This window comes from Pleurodeles waltl, chromosome 4_2 (assembly GCF_031143425.1).
Source record: "Pleurodeles waltl isolate 20211129_DDA chromosome 4_2, aPleWal1.hap1.20221129, whole genome shotgun sequence".
Lineage (NCBI taxonomy): Eukaryota > Metazoa > Chordata > Amphibia > Caudata > Salamandridae > Pleurodeles > Pleurodeles waltl.
This window is the reverse complement of record NC_090443.1, coordinates 42,849,697-42,869,012: the sequence shown is the minus strand read 5'-3', so window position 1 is coordinate 42,869,012 and position 19,316 is coordinate 42,849,697. Positions and strand designations below refer to the sequence as shown.

Sequence of the window (19,316 nt, the reverse complement as noted above, 5' to 3'; positions counted from 1 at the left end):
AGAGCTCTTTGATGCTGTGAGCGGTGGCGCTAATACGATCCTACAAGGCAGCTTTCCTGGTGACAGAGGAGGTGATGGTGGGATTTGGTGGCGGCTTTGAAGGCCGCAAAATCTTCTGGGGACTTGCTGTTTCTCCATCTTTTCTCTAGCCGTCTGCAGGTGCGCCTGGAGTCCTGGAGTGCAGGGGAGAACCAGCTGGCCTTCTTGAGGTGGTGTTTAGCTGAGGTCTTACCGAGAAGTGCTAGGGTGTGGTCACATTCAGACATCTATTGAGGGGCACGGGGATTCCTCGATGATCTGGTTCCATTTTCTGCTTGGGGCTTGGAGTGTGCGGAGATGGATGGTCAGTGAGGTGATGTTGAAATGGATGCAGTGGTGGTCAGTCCAGTGAAGCGTGGAGGGGTTGTCGGTGATGATGTTGCTTGTGGAAAAGATGGCATTGAGTGTGTGTACAGTGTTGGTGAGGTGACCAGGTACTTTAGTGCTATTGTGGCAAGGTTATCGAGCAGGGAAGTGGTGTTCGTGTCATTGCCAGTGTGGTAGTTGAGGTTGCCGAGGAGGAATTAGTTTGAGGAGGCAAGAGGGTGAGGAGGAATAATGTGGACAATGGAGATGAGGGTGCTGCGTAAGGTTGTCTTGGGTGTGGTGTGTATCTAGAAATGGAGGTGCTCCATAAGGAGGGTAGGGGGGAATTTGTGTACGTTGGCCAGTCCTGTGCAGATGCTGGGTTTGTCCATGTTTCTATGAGAAAGGCGATGTCCGGGCAGGTGGAGTCTAGTAGGTTGCAGAGTTCTATGGCGTGTTTGTAGGGGGAGCGGATGTTGAGGAGGATGCAGCTGAGGTGCTCCAGGTTGGTGTTCAATGGCTCAGTGGCAGGAGGGTCCGGTGCTTGGTGTAGTGTGAGGGTGTGGTGGCAATAGAGACAGGAGAACAGTCCATGGATGTCTCTGGGTAATGCGAGACAACAAGCAGCGGAGCGTCCTGTTTTCAGCGCGTGGAAGGTCTCAGCCTTGTAGAAATTGAAGGTCAGAAGACAAGGGTTTGTGGCATTGGACGCGGTCCAGGCGTGTCTTTGGCATGCCTGCTGCACAGCCACGCAGCGGCCGGCATTGAGAACTCGGCAGAGGCAGCAGCAGCAAAACAGGTGGAGCTGGACAGAAAGGAGCGAGCAGACGCTGACCAAGAGGTCAGAGGAGTCGCCCTCTCAGAGCACAGCAGGCGCCATTAAGAAAGAGGGAGCTGGGGGATCCGGTCAGCTGGGATGCTAGAAAAACGCTTTGCAGGGAGACGGTGGGGCAAGGACGCAGGGGTAGCAGCGGCAGGAAACGGAACGCAGGGCAAGCAAAAATGCAGCACATTTTTTCTAATTATGTGTGATGGAAACAAGACACTTTACTTGTAGATAAACAAATGATAAATATTCACTGAAAATCTATTTCCACATATTATCATTTTTGAGTGCTTTAGAGTTTTATGAATACAACTGGATGTCTGTGCAAATTTAGTGGACATTTCAATGAAAAATGTAATGTCTGTGTGTGTGCTACAACATGATGCTTTAGTAATAGATTGGTGACAGTGTGCTCCAAAATGCACTACCAGCTACATCCTTCCCACCCACCCTCTCAAAGTACATTGGCTACACTTTTTGTGAAGCTAGGATTTTCCATAGTCACTAGGACTCCAGTGATGTATTGATGGCAGCACCCCCACTCTGAAAATTGTTCCAGCACCACTGGAGCAGGGGCACTGAACCATGCCCCTAAGTCCAGTTTAAAAACAAATCCTTGCAAGTATTTTCAGGGCAAACCTTCCAGTAATTTTTAGTGCTTTTTTTTGGGTTAATTCTTTTACTTCACAAAGCCATTTCAACAAATAATGGGCCCACTGTATGTGACCATATACAATCATCCCACTTGTGTATGAATTTCACACATAAATTAAGGGATAAGAGTGACGCCTAACTGGCAGAGCAGCTGACTTCAGATCTAGGAAACCAGATTAGAGTCCTGGTGTTGGCTCAGTAAAAATCTATTAGTCTTCTGCAATTAAATAAAAAGAATCTGAAGTTATGCAATCTGAAGCAAAATATATACGAGTCCACATGGAACCACTGGGTCTTGTTGTAAGACAAAAATGTATGAGGCTTTACCGATAACTGCTGCAGAAAGCTTTTTTTTCTCTCCAAATTTGCTATTAAAAAATAAAAACTAAAAAAACACACCATCAATTACCATCTGTCACTTTTATGGATAGGTAAGACATATCGAAGAACATGGTCAAGGTTTAAAAAAAGAAAAGAAAAAAATGCCCCTGCATCATGTGCATTAAAGTTAGGTGGGGTTCAAAAGATTATTGTTCTAAACAGTGTGCAATAGGTCTAAACGGTCAGACAAGCATTGGTCTAGGGTCAGAGGCCTACCCCCCATGAGCCTCTTTAAGGGTCCACCCCATACTCCTGCTCCTTCTACACCTCTGTCAAATAAAGGACTGGGCAAAGAGAAATTATTTTATTTGTCTACAGTGGATGGCCGCTGCAAATTTATTTTCAGGCTCCTAAAAGGTTATTTGTGTAAATATGTGTGGGAATGAGAAGTGGTGAATACTGATGTCCTCTCCCCATACACAAAAGAACAGGAGGGTAACTATATGGCACTACCAACGTAACAAACAAGAGAATACAAGCTCACAGCAGAGATAAATTAAGAGCCAGAAAGTAACAGGCACAGACTTAAAATAATACTACTTTTCAAAGAACAGTGACTATAAAATGAGTATTAGAGAATAAATATTTTAGCTGTTTTGTTTTCACCATACCATGGGGTCTAACTTGCCCCACTAAAATAAAAATAAAACATGCTGCCATGAAACAGTCAGTTACTAAAGAATATTCAGTGGCTCAGTCTACCTACATCACATGTGATGCATGATGGCTTAGATGAGTGTTTGTGCCACTTTTCTGATTTCTGGCAGTTACATGTAACATGCAAGAGAATGTTCTGAATACCAAGTATGGGCTTTTCAGTACTTCATCCTTCCGATGTTGATAAAATGGGTATCAGTGCCTAGATGAATAAAAAGTCTTCCTATTTTCAGGGGTGTGGAATTTAACAAAATATCTACTTGTCCACAGGACAGGTTGCTTCATAAATCTACTTGTCCTGCAAAAACTCTAATTGTCCCTTTGGTGCTATGTAGTGCAACGACAAATTATGGCAGCAATCTCATTACAGAAGAGCTCCGATAGTAGCCTCTCTGATTATGCCTTGGATAATACTATAGTAGGGCTTGAATACTAGAAATTCCAATCCCTACTATAGCAATTTCTTTATTTTGCCACCTTTCTGCAGATCTACATACTGGGGCTGGAGGAAGCTGTAAGCAATAGTTGTGGGGCTGGAATGCTTTTGAGTCAGTGCAAAACTATGGTCTACTTCTGTGAATTCATGAAAACCACTAATGCAAAGACATACACCATAGGTGCACTTTTGTAACTTTGTTTAAGAATTGGGCCCCTAAATAGGTCTGGTGTTAACCAAGATATTTTGTTTTTATTAACATTCTATTTCTCTATCCATCAACTGGCTTTACTGTGAGTGACAGCATTCAGCTCTTCCACAAAGACATATTGGCACACAAAGTAGCTTAGTTCAGTGTCAGGAAGTACTGTGGCAATGTGTGCTTTTTTAGACCAATTTATTTTTGCCAACTTTTGTTCTAGTTGCAAGGACCCGGCAGCTCCAACAATAAAGAATTACAAAACCCATGTCAAAACAATCTTTTTTTTTTTAATGTTATGAATTTTTCCGTTACAGATCCGCGTGTCATACTTTTATAATTACATCAACAGGAATTATTGATCTGCTAGAGTTTTATATTCAAACAACTGAACAACAAAAAAAAAACCACTAATGCAAAGACATACACCATAGATGCACTTTTGTAACTTTGTTTAAGAATTGGGCCCCTAAATAGGTCTGGTGTTAACCAAGATATTTTGTTTTTATTAACATTCTATTTCTCTATCAATCAACTGGCTTTACTGTGAGTGACAGCATTCAGCTCTTCCACAAAGACATATTGGCACACAAAGTAGCTTAGTTCAGTGTCAGGAAGTACTGTGGCAATGTGTGCTTTTTTAGACCAATTTATTTTTGCAAACTTTTGTTCTAGTTGCAAGGACCTGGCAGCTCCAAAAATAAAGAATTACAAAACCCATGTCAAAACAATCTTTTTTTTTAAGGTTATTAATTTTTCCGTTACAGATCCGCTTGTCATACTTTTATAATTACATCAACAGGAATTATTGATCTGCTAGAGTTTTATATTCAAACAACTGAACAAAAAAAAGGTGTACACATTTAGATCCAGGCATAATTTCTAGTATCTTCTACTGTTGTGGTGACTAGCCCAATTTAAGCTCAATTTTAAACGTTTTCCCGTTGGGGAGCCCCTCGTGTGGTTTAACGAGTGCTTTGATCTCTACTGAGACCTGCTTATTGTAGTGTCTAGGGGTGCCATTTTATAGACTTATTTTTAGTGAGTATTGGGGATATATTGAGTGTGTCTGCTGTGTTTTGCCCCACACACATGAGCTGTCGGAAGAGTGGTCAGGCGTCGGGGAGTGGGGAATTTTGTCATTAGACAATGTATTGCGCCGTTTGCTATTGCATTGTTGTGCTATTTATAGGCGAAGATCGTCAAGTGCGTTATGATACCCATCTTCCCTCGTTCATGGTGGCTTCTCATCACTTTGGCCTCCAATCTAGCTACTAGCATTCCCCATGCTTCGCATCCTGTGTGTTGTTGACCGTCTCGGGCTAGTTTCCTTAATACTTGGTGTTCTGTGCGGGCCCAGCGCAACGTGAGAGCATACCAGGTTTTCAGGTCGGGTGCACTGGACGCTTTCCAATGCATAGCTATCAATCTTTTATACATCACATAGGCTAGATCCGCGAACTTATGTAAGTGTATGTTTTTTTGCTCTTGTCCTTAACCCTAACAAGCAAGATTTGGGATCAGCTGCTAATTCGAGCCCCGTCAGATCCATGATTTCTTTTACCACCTCGGACCATTCCCTTTGTAAATGAGGGCACTCCCAGACCATGTGATAGAAGTGAGCCAATGGCGCGTTGCATCTAGGGCATGTCGGCTCCGTCTCAGGGAACATTCGACCTATTCTGGCAGGTGATAAGTATGTTTGGTGTGTGAAGTTAAACTGTGTGTAGCGAAATCTAGGATTTCTTGATACTCCTCGGGCATGGTATGAAACTTTCGACCACTCTTCTTGGGGGATCGGGTCAGGTAGAACAGTGTTCCACCTATCTCTGGCCCTCTCCAAATCTAGCTCGGGGGGCTTACTCAGGAGTTTGTATAGGCTCGACACCATTTTTACTTGGGCGTCAAATTGTAACATGTGATGTAATAAAGGGGAAGTCTCTGGTTCTAGTTCTCCTGCTCCCCACGTTTTTAGAATTAAGTGACATATGGCATAGTAAGCCAGAAATTGTCCTGGGTTCACTGCTGTGAGGGCCTGTATGGTTTCGAATGTCATTAGTTTACCGTCTTCAAAACAGTCGCCCACCACTTGTATGCCCGCTTCCAACCACACCGTAAGCGGGTGTGTCGCAGCTGCGGTCATTGAAGCCAGTGCTCTACCCAGATTACCATGTCTGAGATCCTCAGTTTTGTGATATACGTATACCCCTAGATATTTAAACGTGTCGAAGCACCATTTCAAGCGTCCCACTGGGGCATTTTCTTGTCTTATCAATGTCCACTTGGTTAATGGGTACACACACAATTTTTCCCAGTTTACCACCAGGCCAGATATCCCTCCATAGTCGGACAGTAGTGATATTATAGAGGGTATCACCTTGCTTCCTTTCCGTGTGTAGATTAATGCGTCATCGGCGTATAATGATATGGCGTGGTGCTTCCCGTTCCTGGTTATTCCCCAGCTTTCTGCCCTGGCGTGTATTCGTGCTGCTAGTGGTTCCATTGCTATGGCGAACAACAATGGGGAGAGGGGGCAGCCCTGCCTTGTGCCCCTCGTGATCGGGAAACTATCAGATATAACTCCTCCCGTTTTCACTCTGGCTTGTGGCCTAGTGTATAACGTCTGCACCCAGCGTATATAATTAGGACCAATTCCCATATGCTGCATAGTAGCAAGCAGGAAGTCCCACTCTAGGGTGTCAAATGCCTTTTCGATGTCTAGTGAGAGCACCATTTCATCCTGTGCATCCGGGGGGGGTATCTCCTATTACACTCAAAAGTCTACGAATATTTAAAAAGGTGCTGCGTTCTGGGATGAACCCATTTTGGTCCTCATGTATCAGGGTGTGCATAGTGGGGGCTATCCTGTTTGTAAAATATTGGGTAAAATATTGGCAATCTAAATTTAAGAGCAAGAGTGGTCTGTAAGATTTGACATCTGTTGGGTCACGTCCTTGTTTAGGGAGGATCACTATCATTGCTTCTCTCTGAGATGGGGGCAGTATTCCATTGACCCATGCTTCTTCATATACCTTCAACAGATGAGGCCTTAGGCATGCCGAATAAGTGGTGTAACATTCTATAGGGAGGCTATCTATGCCTGGCGCTTTATTCCGAGGCATCTGTGCTAAGGCTAAATCTATTTCCCCTAGGGTCAGAGGAGCCTCTAGTGACTCCCTGTCGGCCTGTGAGAGCTGCGGCAGGGGCAAACCTGCCAAAAATGACTCCAGTTGTAGAAACGTGCATGAAGTGCATTTAGTATACAGTGACGCGTAATATTCTCTGAACGTCTCATTTATCTCATCTTGTGTGGTAACCATTGTGCTTGCACCTACCCGGATTGCCCCAATGGGGGATTGCTGCCGGTCCTCCCGCAGGAGCCACGACAGCAGCCTTCCCGCCCTATCTCCCTCTGTTTGTAGTCGCATTAAGTGATACTTATGATCATATCGGCGAAGTCTAGTATCTGCCTCGTATTTTGTGCGCGCTTCTTTTAGTACTGCATAGGGTGTTACCTTGCGTGCCACTGCAATTTCTGCTGCCCTTAGTTCCTTTTCTAATTTACTGATCTCTACATGTAGGGTGCGTCTGACTCCCCATGTAGTGGAGATACATTGTCCTCTGACCACTGCTTTGTGTGCATCCCATTCTACAGCCCTTGAATCTGTGGATAGATCATTTGTTTCCCAGTACTGTCTCAATGTTGTGCTCAGTGCTTCTGCGTATGCCTGATCTTGAAGAGCATCCACTTGTAGTCTCCACGTGGGGATGCCCTGGCGTTTCCTGCCCCAATTCAGTGTTATTGTCAACGGTGAGTGATCCGATAATGTCTTAGTTAAATATTCTGTCTTATTGACCAGTGCACCTATTTTCTGGGTTCCCCATATTGTGTCAATTATGGTGTGCATTTTGTGTGGGATGGAGTAGAAGGAGTATTCGGGCCCGAGTGTCACACTCATCAAGCGGGAAAAAGGAGGTTTATACAAAAGATACTTGTTGTTTGGGACTGCAGCCACCGGCATGCAATCCCGCTCACGGGCACCCTGCTTCTTCCACTGGGGTCTGCGGTCAGTCCAGCAGAGGAGACGGTGCGACTGCGTACAGTCAAAGGGCACAAGGGTAAAAACTTTGATCCCAAAAAGGCCTGGTGTCGTAGCTGTAATCAGCCTGGACACCAAACTGGAGACAAGGCCTGTCCCAAGAAAAGTACCACTTCTAACTCCACTCCAGCTAACACTGGAATGGCTAGTCTCCAAGTGGGATCAACAGTGTGCCCAGAGCAAATCAGGTGTCACACTGAAGCTATATTAGTCTCTGAGGGTGGGGTGGATTTAGCCACACTGGCTGCCTGGCCTCCTAACATGCAAAAATACAGGCAGCAGCTCTTAATTAATGGGACAAGTGTAGAAGGCCTGAGGGATACAGGTGCCAGTGTCACCATGGTGACAGAGAAACTGGTTTTCCCTGGTCAATACCTGGCTGGACAAACTTATCCAGTCACCAACGCTGACAATCAAACTAAAGTACATCCCATGGCTATGGTAACTTTAAAGTGGGGAGGGGTCAATGGCCTGAAACAGGTGGTGGTCTCCTCAAATATCCCAGTAGACTGTTTGCTTGGAAATGACCTGGAGTCCTCAGCATGGGCTGAGGTAGAACTGAAAACCCATGCAGCCATGCTGGGTATCCCTGAACTGGTGTGTGTCAAGACAAGGGCACAGTGCAAGGCTCAGGGTGAAAAAGTAGAGCTGGAGTCTGGAAAAAGGGCCCAGCCTACCAAGAGGAAAGGAAAGTCAGCTGGGAAACCAGCTGCAACACAACAACAAAAAGAGAACCTCTCTTCTCAGGAAGAAGTTCTGCCCTCTGAGGGAACTGAGCCTATGGAGTTAGAACCTTATCAGGTTGAGCTCTTAGGCCTAGGGGGACCCTCAAGGGAGCAGTTGTGTAAGGGGCAAGAAACCTGTCCCTCTCTTGAAGGCCTTAGGCAGCAAGCTGCTGAAGAGTCCAATGGCAAGAAAACTGGAATACATAGGGTCTATTGGGAAGATGGGCTCCTGTACACTGAGGCAAGAGATCCCAAACCTGGTGCCACTAGGAGAGTGGTAGTGCCTCAGGCGTTCAGAGAGTTCATACTGACCTTAGCCCATGATATTCCCCTTGCTGGGCATTTGGGACAAACCAAGACGTGGGAGAGACTAGTCAACCACTTCTACTGGCCCAACATGTCCCAGAAAGTTAAGGAGTTTTGTGTCTCCTGTACCACCTGTCAAGCCAGTGGTAAGACAGGTGGACATCCAAAGGCCCCCCTCATTCCACTTCCAGTGGTGGGGGTCCCCTTTGAAAGAGTGGGTGTGGACATAGTGGGTCGCCTTGAACCTCCCACAGCCTCAGGAAATATGTACATACTAGTAGTAGTGGATCATGCTACTAGGTATCCTGAAGCTATTCCCCTTAGGTCGAATACTGCCCCTGCAGTAGCCAAGGCCCTCATTGGTATCTTTACCAGAGTGGGCTTCCCTAAGGAGGTGGTGTCTGACAGAGGTACCAACTTCATGACAGCATACCTGAAACACATGTGGAATGAGTGTGGAGTGACTTATAAATTCACTACACCCTATCATCCACAAACTAATGGCCTTGTTGAGAGATTCAACAAGACATTAAAGGGCATGATCATGGGGCTCCCAGAAAAACTCAAAAGGAGATGGGATGTCCTCTTGCCATGTCTGCTTTTCGCTTACAGAGAGGTGCCTCAGAAGGGAGTAGGGTTCTCACCCTTTGAACTTCTGTTTGGCCACCCTGTAAGGGGACCACTAGCTCTTGTGAAAGAAGGCTGGGAGAGACCTCTTCATGAGCCTAAACAAGACATAGTGGACTATGTACTTGGCCTTCGCTCAAGGATGGCAGAGTACATGAAAAAGGCAAGTAAAAACCTTGAGGCCAGGCAACAGCTCCAGAAGTTTTGGTATGACCAAAAGGCTGCAATGGTTGAATTTCAACCAGGGCAGAAAGTCTGGGTTTTGGAGCCTGTGGCTCCCAGGGCACTCCAGGACAAATGGAGTGGCCCTTACCCAGTGCTAGAGAAGAAGAGTCAGGTCACCTACGTGGTGGACCTAGGCACTAGCAGGACCCCCAAGAGGGTGATCCATGTGAACCGCCTAAAACTCTTCCATGATAGGGCTGATGTGAATCAGTTGATGGTAACAGATGAGGACCAGGAAGCTGAGAGTGAACCTCTCCCTGATCTCCTCTCATCAAACCCTAAAGATGGCTCAGTGGATGGAGTGATCTATTCAGACACCCTCTCTAGCCAACAGCAATCTGACTGTAGGAAGGTCCTGCAGCAGTTTGCTGAGCTCTTCTCCCTAACCCCTGGTCAGACACACCTGTGTACCCATGATGTGGACACAGGAGACAGCCTGCCTGTCAAAAACAAAATTTTCCATACAGTCGGACCAAGTTAAGGAAAGCATCAAGGTGGAAGTCCCCAAGATGCTGGAATTGGGAGTAATTGAGCACTCTGACAGCCCCTGGGCTAGCCCAGTGGTCTTAGTCCCCAAACCTCACACCAAAGATGGAAAGAGAGAGATGAGGTTTTGTGTGGACTACAGAGGACTTAATTCTGTCACCAAGACAGATGCCCATCCCATTACTAGAGCTGATGAACTGATAGACAAATTAGGTGCTGCCAAATTCTTAAGTACCTTTGACTTAACAGCAGGGTACTGGCAAATCAAAATGGCACCTGGAGCAAAAGAAAAGACAGCATTATCCACACCTGATGGGCATTATCAGTTTACTGTTATGCCCTTTGGTTTAAAGAATGCCCCTGCCACCTTCCAGAGGTTGGTGAATCAAGTCCTCGCTGGGTTGGAGTCCTTTAGTGCAGCTTATCTTGATGATATTGCTGTCTTTAGCTCCAACTGGCAGGATCACCTGGTCCACCTGAAGAAGGTTTTGAAGGCTCTGCAATCAGCAGGCCTCTCTATCAAGGCTTCCAAATGCCCAGATAGGGCAGGGAACTGTGATTTACTTGGGACACCTTGTAGGTGGAGGCCAAGTTCAGCCACTCCAACCCAAGATCCAGACTATTCTGGACTGGGCAGCTCCAAAAACCCAGACTCAAGTCAGGGCATTCCTTGGCTTGACTGGGTATTACAGGAGGTTTGTGAAGGGATATGGTTCCATAGTGACAGCCAACACAGAACTCACCTCCAAGAAAATGCCCAAGAAGGTAAACTGGACTGTAGAATGCCAACAGGCCTTTGACACCCTGAAACAAGCAATGTACACAGCACCAGTTCTAAAAGCTCCAGATTACTCCAAGCAGTTCATTGTGCAGACAGATGCCTCTGAACATGGGATAGGGGCAGTTTTGTCCCAAACAAATGATGATGGCCTTGACCAGCCTGTTGCTTTCATTAGCAGGAGGCTACTCCCCAGGGAGCAGCGTTGGAGTGCCATTGAGAGGGAGGCCTTTGCTGTGGTTTGGTCCCTGAAGAAGCGGAGACCATACCTCTTTGGTACTCACTTTGTAGTTCAAACTGACCACAGACCTCTCAGATGGCTGATGCAAATGAAAGGTGAAAATCCAAAACTGTTGAGGTGGTCCATCTCCCTACAGGGAATGGACTTTATAGTGGAGCACATACCTGGGACTGCCCATGCCAATGCAGATGGCCTTTCCAGGTTCTTCCACTTAGAAAATGAAGGCTCTCTTGGGAAAGGTTAGTCTCATCCTCTTTCGTTTGGGGGGGGGGGGGGTTGTGTAAGGAAATGCCTCCTTGGCATGGTTACCCCCTGACTTTTTGCCTTTGCTGATGCAATGTTTTGATTTGAAAGTGTGCTGAGGCCTGCTAACCAGGCCCCAGCACCAGTGTTCTTTCCCTAACCTGTACTTTTGTTTACACAATTGGCACACTCTGGCATCCAGGTAAGTCCCTTGTAACTGGTACCCCTGGTACCAAGGGCCCTGATGCCAGAGAAGGTCTCTAAGGGCTGCAGCATATCTTATGCCACCCTGGGGATCCCTCACTCAGCACAGACACACTGCTTGCCAGCTTGTGTGTGCTGGTGAGGACAAAACGAGTAAGTCGACATGGCACTCCCCTCAGGGTGCCATGCCAACCTCACACTGCCTATGCAGTATAGATAAGTCACCCCTCTAGCAGGCCTTACAGCCCTAAGGCAGGGTGCACTATACCATGGGTGAGGGCACCAGTGCATGAGCACTGTGCCCCTACAGTGTCTAAGCCAAACCTTAGACATTGTAAGTGCAGGGTAGCCATAAGAGTACAGGGAGTGCAGAATTATTAGGCAAGTTGTATTTTTGAGGATTAATTTTATTATTGAACAACAACCATGTTCCCAATGAACCCAAAAAACTCATTAATATCAAAACTGAATATTTTTGGTAGTAGTTTTTAGTTTGTTTTTAGTTTTAGCTATGTTAGGGGGATATCTGTGTGTGCAGGTGACTATCACTGTGCATAATTATTAGGCAACTTAACAAAAAAATATATATACCCATTTCAATTATTTATCATTACCAGTGAAACCAATATAACATCTCAACATTCACAAATATACATTTCTGACATTCAAAAACAAAACAAAAACAAATCAGTGACCAATATAGCCACCTTTCTTTGCAAGGACACTCAAAAGCCTGCCATCCATGGATTCTGTCAGTGTTTTGATCTGTTCACCATCAACATTGCGTGCAGCAGCAACCACAGACTCCCAGACACTGTTCAGAGAGGTGTACTGTTTTCCCTCCTTGTAAATCTCACATTTGATGATGGACCACAGGTTCTCAATGGGGTTCAGATCAGGTGAACAAGGAGGCCATGTCATTAGATTTCCTTCTTTTATACCCTTTCTTGCCAGCCACGCTGTGGAGTACTTGGACGCGTGTGATGGAGCATTGTCCTGCATGAAAATCATGTTTTTCTTGAAGGATGCAGACTTCTTCCTGTACCACTGCTTGAAGAAGGCGTCTTCCAGGAACTGGCAGTAGGACTGGGAGTTGAGCTTGACTCCATCCTCAACCCGAAAAGGCCCCACAAGCTCATCTTTGATGATACCAGCCCAAACCAGTACTCCACCTCCACCTTGCTGGCGTCTGAGTCGGACTGGAGCTCTCTGCCCTTTACCAATCCAGCCACGGGCCCATCCATCTGGCCCATCAAGACTCACTCTCATTTCATCAGTCCATAAAACCTTAGAAAAATCAGTCTTGAGATATTTCTTGGCCCAGTCTTGACGTTTCAGCTTGTGTGTCTTGTTCAGTGGTGGTCGTCTTTCAGCCTTTCTTACCTTGGCCATGTCTCTGAGTATTGCACACCTTGTGCTTTTGGGCACTCCAGTGATGTTGCAGCTCTGAAATATGGCCAAACTGGTGGCAAGTGGCATCGTGGCAGCTGCACGCTTGACTTTTCTCAGTTCATGGGCAGTTATTTTGCGCCTTGGTTTTTCCACACGCTTCTTGCGACCCTGTTGACTATTTTGAATGAAACGCTTGATTGTTCGATGATCACGCTTCAGAAGCTTTGCAATTTTAAGAGTGCTGCATCCCTCTGAAAGATATCTCACTATTTTTGACTTTTCTGAGCCTGTCAAGTCCTTCTTTTGACCCATTTTGCCAAAGGAAAGGAAGTTGCCTAATAATTATGCACACCTGATATAGGGTGTTGATGTCATTAGACCACACCCCTTCTCATTACAGAGATGCACATCACCTAATATGCTTAATTGGTAGTAGGCTTTCGAGCCTATACAGCTTGGAGTAAGACAACATGCATAAAGAGGATGATGTGGTCAAAATACTCATTTGCCTAATAATTCTGCACTCCCTGTATATGGTCTGGGAGTCTGTCAAACACGAACTCCACAGCACTATAATGGCTACACTGAAAACTGGGAAGTTTGGTATCAAACTTCTCAGCACAATAAATGCACACTGATGCCAGTGTACATTTTATTGTGAAATACACCCCAGAGAGCACCTTAGAGGTGCCCCCTGAAACCTTAACCAACTACCTGTGTAGGCTGACGGGTTTTAGCAGCCTGCCACACTCGAGACATGTTGCTGGCCACATGGGGAGAGTGCCTTTGTCACTCTGTGGCTAGTAACAAAGCCTGCACTGGGTGGAGATGCTATCACCTCCCCCTTGCAGGAGCTGTAACACCTGGCGGTGAGCCTCAAAGGCTCACCCCCTTTGTTCCAGCACCACAGGGCATTCCAGCTAGTGGAGTTGCCCGCCCCCTCCGGCCACGGCCCCACTTTTGGCGGCAAGGCCGGAGGAGATAATGAGAAAAACAAGGAGGAGTCACTGGCCAGTCAGGACAGCCCCTAAGGCAACCTGAGCTGAAGTGACTGACTTTTAGGAATCCTCCATCTTGCAGATGGAGGATCCCCCCCAATAGGGATAGGAATGTGACCCCCTCCCCTTGGGAGGAGGCACAAAGAGGGTGTAGCCACCCTCAGGGCTAGTAGCCATTGGCTACTGCCCTCCCTGACCTAAACACACCCCTAAATTCTGTATTTAGGGGCTCCCCTGAACCTAGGAAATCAGATTCCTGCAACTTACGAAGAAGAGGACTGCCGAGTTGAAAAACCCCTGCAGAGAAGACGGAGACACCAACTGCTTTGGCCCCAGCCCTACCGGCCTGTCTCCCTCCTTCAGAAGAAAACTGCTCCAGCGACGCTTTCCCCAGGACCAGCGACCTCTGAATCCTCAGAGGACTGCCCTGCTTCCAAAAGACCAAGAAACTCCCGAGAACAGCGTCCCTGTTCAACAAAGACTGCAACTTTGTATCCAGAGGAGCAGATTTAAAGACCCCTGCAATCCCCGCAAGAAGCGTGAGACTTGCAACACTGCACCCGGCGACCCCGACTCGACTGGTGGAGAAACAACGCTACAGGGAGGACCCCCCGGCGACTCCGAGACTGTGAGTAACCAAAGTTGTCCCCCCTGAGCCCCCACAGCGACACCTGCAGAGGGAATCCCGAGGCTCCCCCTGACCGCGACTGCCTGACTCTAAGATCCCGACGCCTGGAAAAGACCCTGCACCCGCAGCCCCCAGGACCTGAAGGATCGGAACTCCGGTGCAGGAGTGACCCCCAGGAGGCCCTCTCCCTTGCCCAGGTGGTGGTTACCCCGAGGAGCCCCCCCCCCCCCTTGCCTGCATCGCTAGAGAGACCCCTTGGTCTCCCATTGAAACCTATTGAAAACCCGACGCATGTTTGCACACTGCACCCGGCCGGCCCAGTGCCGCTGAGGGTGCACTTTCTGTGCTGACTTGTGTCCCCCCCGGTGCCCTACAAAACCCCCCTGGTCTGCCCTCCGAAGACGCGGGTACTTACCTGCTGGCAGACTGGAACCGGGGCACCCCCTTCTCCATTGAAGCCTATGTGTTTTGGGCACCACTTTGAACTCTGCACCTGACCGGCCCTGAGCTGCTGGTGTGGTGACTTTGGGGTTGCTCTGAACCCCCAACGGTGGGCTACCTTGGACCCCAATTCGAACCCCGTAGGTGGTTTACTTACTTGCAAGAACTAACATTACTTTACCTCCCCCAGGAACTGTGAAAATTGCACTAAATGTCCACTTTTAAAATAGCTATATGTGTTTTATGTAAAAAGTATATATGCTATTGTGGTTATTCAAAGTTCCTAAAGTACTTACCTGCAATACCTTTCAAATGAGATATTACATGTAGAATTTGAACCTGTGGTTCTTAAAATAAACTAAGAAAAGATATTTTTCTATACAAAAACCTATTGGCCTGGAATTTTCTCTGAGTGTGTGTTCCTCATTTATTGCCTGTGTGTATGTACAACAAATGCTTAACACTACTCCTTTGATAAGCCTACTGCTCGACCACACTACCACAAAATAGAGCATTAGTATTATCTCTTTTGCCACTATCTTACCTCTAAGGGGAACCCTTGGACTCTGTGCATACTATTCCTTACTTTGAAATAGTGCATACAGAGCCAACTTCCTACATATACACACACACACCTATCTATATATATTTTTTTTTTATTAAGAGCTGTATGGTTTCCCTGGGGACCATAGTGCTCACGGGCGACCCCCTGTCTATTTCATTTACTTGTTTAACAATTTTTATCCCGGGGTTGGGGGGGGGGGGGGGGTTTATAAGGGCAGGCTGGTTTTATCAGAGGGGACCAACATCGGCCCCCCCTCCCCAATTGAAATCATTGGTGTCTAGTGGGGTTACCTGGACCTGCAGCAAGGCTGCAATCCAGGCCCAGGAAACTGTTTCAGGAAGGCCTTGTTTGAAAGGGGAGAATCTCCCCTTTCAAATGAGGCCTTCCCGAATGGTGGGGATGCCCGCCAGGCCCGTTTTCCCCACTGGAGTAGGAAGCGGCCTTACCTGCTGCTTCCTGCTCTGGTGGGGAAAATAAGTGTGATGTCAGCACGCCAAAGGGGTGGGGGAGGGGAGAGACACGGAAGCTCTTCTGTGTCTCTCGATTGCGGTTTAAATTAAAATTAAAACAACTAAAAAATACTCCTCCCTGCTGTCGGTCACTGGTAGTTTCGAGTTGGCCTGAAACACAGTTTGCATCCGATCTCTGTAATCTAAGTTGTTTGACAATGCCACACTTCAGAGATTTCCCTGCAAGTAAAATTTTACCAGGTATCAAGTTGGAAAGAGAGAAAATCTGCAGAAATCAGATGAACAAATTCTGATACCATAGATTTATTCCTTATGCCAATCTTTGAAAATCTAAACGGGGCAGTCATTTTTTTCATATAGAGAATACCAGAAGGTCCTGGAATTTAACCCAAGTCGAAATTTTCAGCCCCTAAATCGGGCCAGTTCTTAATGATGGCCCAAGTATTATTGATAGTAATGTAGTGGACAGGATGGAGATGACCAATACGAATGTATAATTCCTTTTATGTTTTTCATGAATTTCTCGTAGATGTAAAAGTATGTATGTGCGGTAGTAAATGTAGGCTTATGAGCCAATTTACCTTTGTGAATAGGGCTGTACATGTCTATATAGTACTGGGTAAGCCTGAAATCCTAGTCTAAAAACCTGTCTCTAATTTCCTTACTACAGTTGAGTTGTGACAGCATAATGCCTGCTGCTACAGTCAGCAGACAAAGTAAAGCAAGCATTTGCAATACAATAGGTCTAGCATTTGTGAGAGTTTGAGCAACTGGAGTCGTAAATGACAATGTATTTTACCTATGTTTCAGTTTGGAGTGTAGTGGGCGTATAAAGAGACACTCCACTACACACTTAATTTTTGAAGTTATGCTAGGGAGGAAACAGTAACTCCACCCTTACAAACAACCTGTGTGAAGATAAGCCACACCACACAAACTACCCGCCAACACCAATGTGGCACTGAAACAAAATCTCACAGCAGAGAACCTCTCCTTTATTAATAATAACCACTGATAGCCCGTGCAACGCGTTAAAAGGCAAGGTAACTGGCAAACCCTATGCTTCGCAAAGAATTAGTAATTTTAAGTAAAAGTAGGAGGTTAGCAATGAAACCCCATTGTAAACCGTAATTTTAAACAGCAGCAGGAAAATGTGAGTTTGTTTACTTTGAATGGCAGATGTCCTGGAGATCGTGATCAGATGAAATGCCGCCTGGCGATGACCTCATTACAAACGAGCACTGGTTTTCTTAAGTGACCTTTATCATTCCATACGAGTTGTTTACAGTCCAGCCTCCCATCGTTCTGAGATGCCGCTTCAAAGACAGTGATACCTGCACCCCAAAAGCAGACTGCCACCACCCCTAACACGCATCAAAGAACCCTGGAGGGAGAGGATGTGGTGTAACGGCCAGAGCTGCTGACTTAGGAACTAGAGAGCACAGTTCTAATCACAGCATTGGCTCAACACCCTGGATTTGGGACAAATCACTTAATCTCCCTTGCTACTAAAATTAAACGTGCCCTTATGTAATGTAACCAGTGGTCATGTAAAGGGTTCTAATACCTTTGGGTCAAGTTTGCGCTATATAAAACTGCAAAAAAATAAAGCAATCCAATACCTTGGTGTCGAGTTCAAGCTCCACAAAAGTGCAAAAAAAAAAGTAAATGAAGAAGAACCCCCAGACATCGCAAAGAAACAGCAAAATGACCTAAAACAAGGAAGAAACATACAGCCAAGAGCGCAAACAAACAAAAGCGTTCAACATTGCAAATGTCTTCAGAAATATGGAGCACGGTGTCCGTGAAGCAGGCCCATGCTGATACAAACTGAAGCAAAAAAAAAAAATCCACACAAAGGAACCTACATTTTTTTAATTAAATAAAATAAGTAAGCCCACATGGAACAGGGGCAGTCCTGATGGAAGGTTACAAAAGAGGAGAGGGAGGGAGTAGTAGGCATTTGCACCAATAGAAAGCAAGCATCTAGGAAAGACAATAAATCAACCCAATTACAAAGCTGGGCAGAACTTAAAGCCCACAATCTCAATACAACATGTCTCGAAGAGACAGTGCCAGCACTGCCTATGAGAGACCTAAAAACAGGTCAGGAAGCATCACTATAGCTGCAGTTTAAACTAGGAAATGGAACTGCTTTTTCTTGCTCTTATCTGCACAGGGTTCTTTACAGGGGAAAACAATCTCCACGTTACTAGTCGTTCTGAATTACAGCCAATATTGTAATTTGATTTACATAAAAGGTATTCTATTTTTTTGCTATAAGTTACTATTTACTTTGAGTTAATTTAAATTTGCACTAAAGATTCAGCCTTATTCCTAATGTTTACGTCCACATTACTTCTTTCATATGATGACACAAGACCCCAGAATTTAAGATGTCTGTGTAAGGAGTGACATTGCAATGACAAATTATAAGGAATAAAATATCCTTTGCTGTACGTTAAAAGGATATTGCCAGACACGTATAAGTTCTATGACTTTATAAATGAGCTCAGCCTTCGGTCTTGTTCCTCTATATGGCTGCCGAGCTCTGCAGTGACATGTGATATACTTATAAGGTATGCAGGAAGTTTTATCCGATATATAACTGAGAGAAAAATGTATCGACTGCGTATTATGGTTCCATAAAGGTGCCAGTTAAAGATGCAGACCTGGGCGTGTGGCATGTATGTTTTTTTTAAGCCTCCCCAACCTTGTGAAATATGAAAATGGTAAAGTAAGAATCACACCGTAGAACAACACTGCGTTAGTCAGATGAGCTGCTTACATCCCTTTCTCCAGTACTGAAGGACCAGGGAAGGTACTTAGGTAGCGGGCAAGGCGAAGTAGTGTATTCATTACTCAGCTGCTTCTCAGAGCAGAATGCAAAAGGGAAGGCAATCCCCTGCAGCTCGATATCCTGTAAGATTTCGGATTGCATGGAATACGATGGGTGTGGTGCAAAAGATACTGACAAGTTTATAAATCGGATAGTCCTAATACTATACATAGAATGCAGCGTGCCCTTGTTTTTGTTTTTTTTAACTATCAGACATTTGCAGATGTCAACAGAACCCTACAATTTTGCACAATCTAACTTTCATGCCACTTTTTTTTTAAACCGTAGCATACCGTATTCCACTACTGCACGTCCTTTTTATCGGTCATGATAATACCATTTCTGAGAAATACTGGTTTTGAAAACACTGCTGAGAACATTATTCTTATATTCTAAACCCTACACATTGTCTTTCACAGTTTATGGTTCGTTATGGTCACAACAGCACCCTCAACTTCCCAGCCAATGCAGGTACTTTAGCCAAAACATGCCTGTGGCAGTATTTAAGGATGGCTATGCTTAGGGTGTACTCACGGTCAGCACCCCTGCC

The 19,316-nt window shown here is 45.7% G+C and overlaps 1 protein-coding gene across 1 annotated transcript in view; it reads right to left on the bottom strand.

Annotated features, from left to right (window-relative positions):
* Window positions 1-19,316, bottom strand: part of RNF41 (ring finger protein 41) — a 190,157-nt gene that overhangs the window by 170,081 nt on the left and 760 nt on the right. The window lies entirely within an intron of this gene.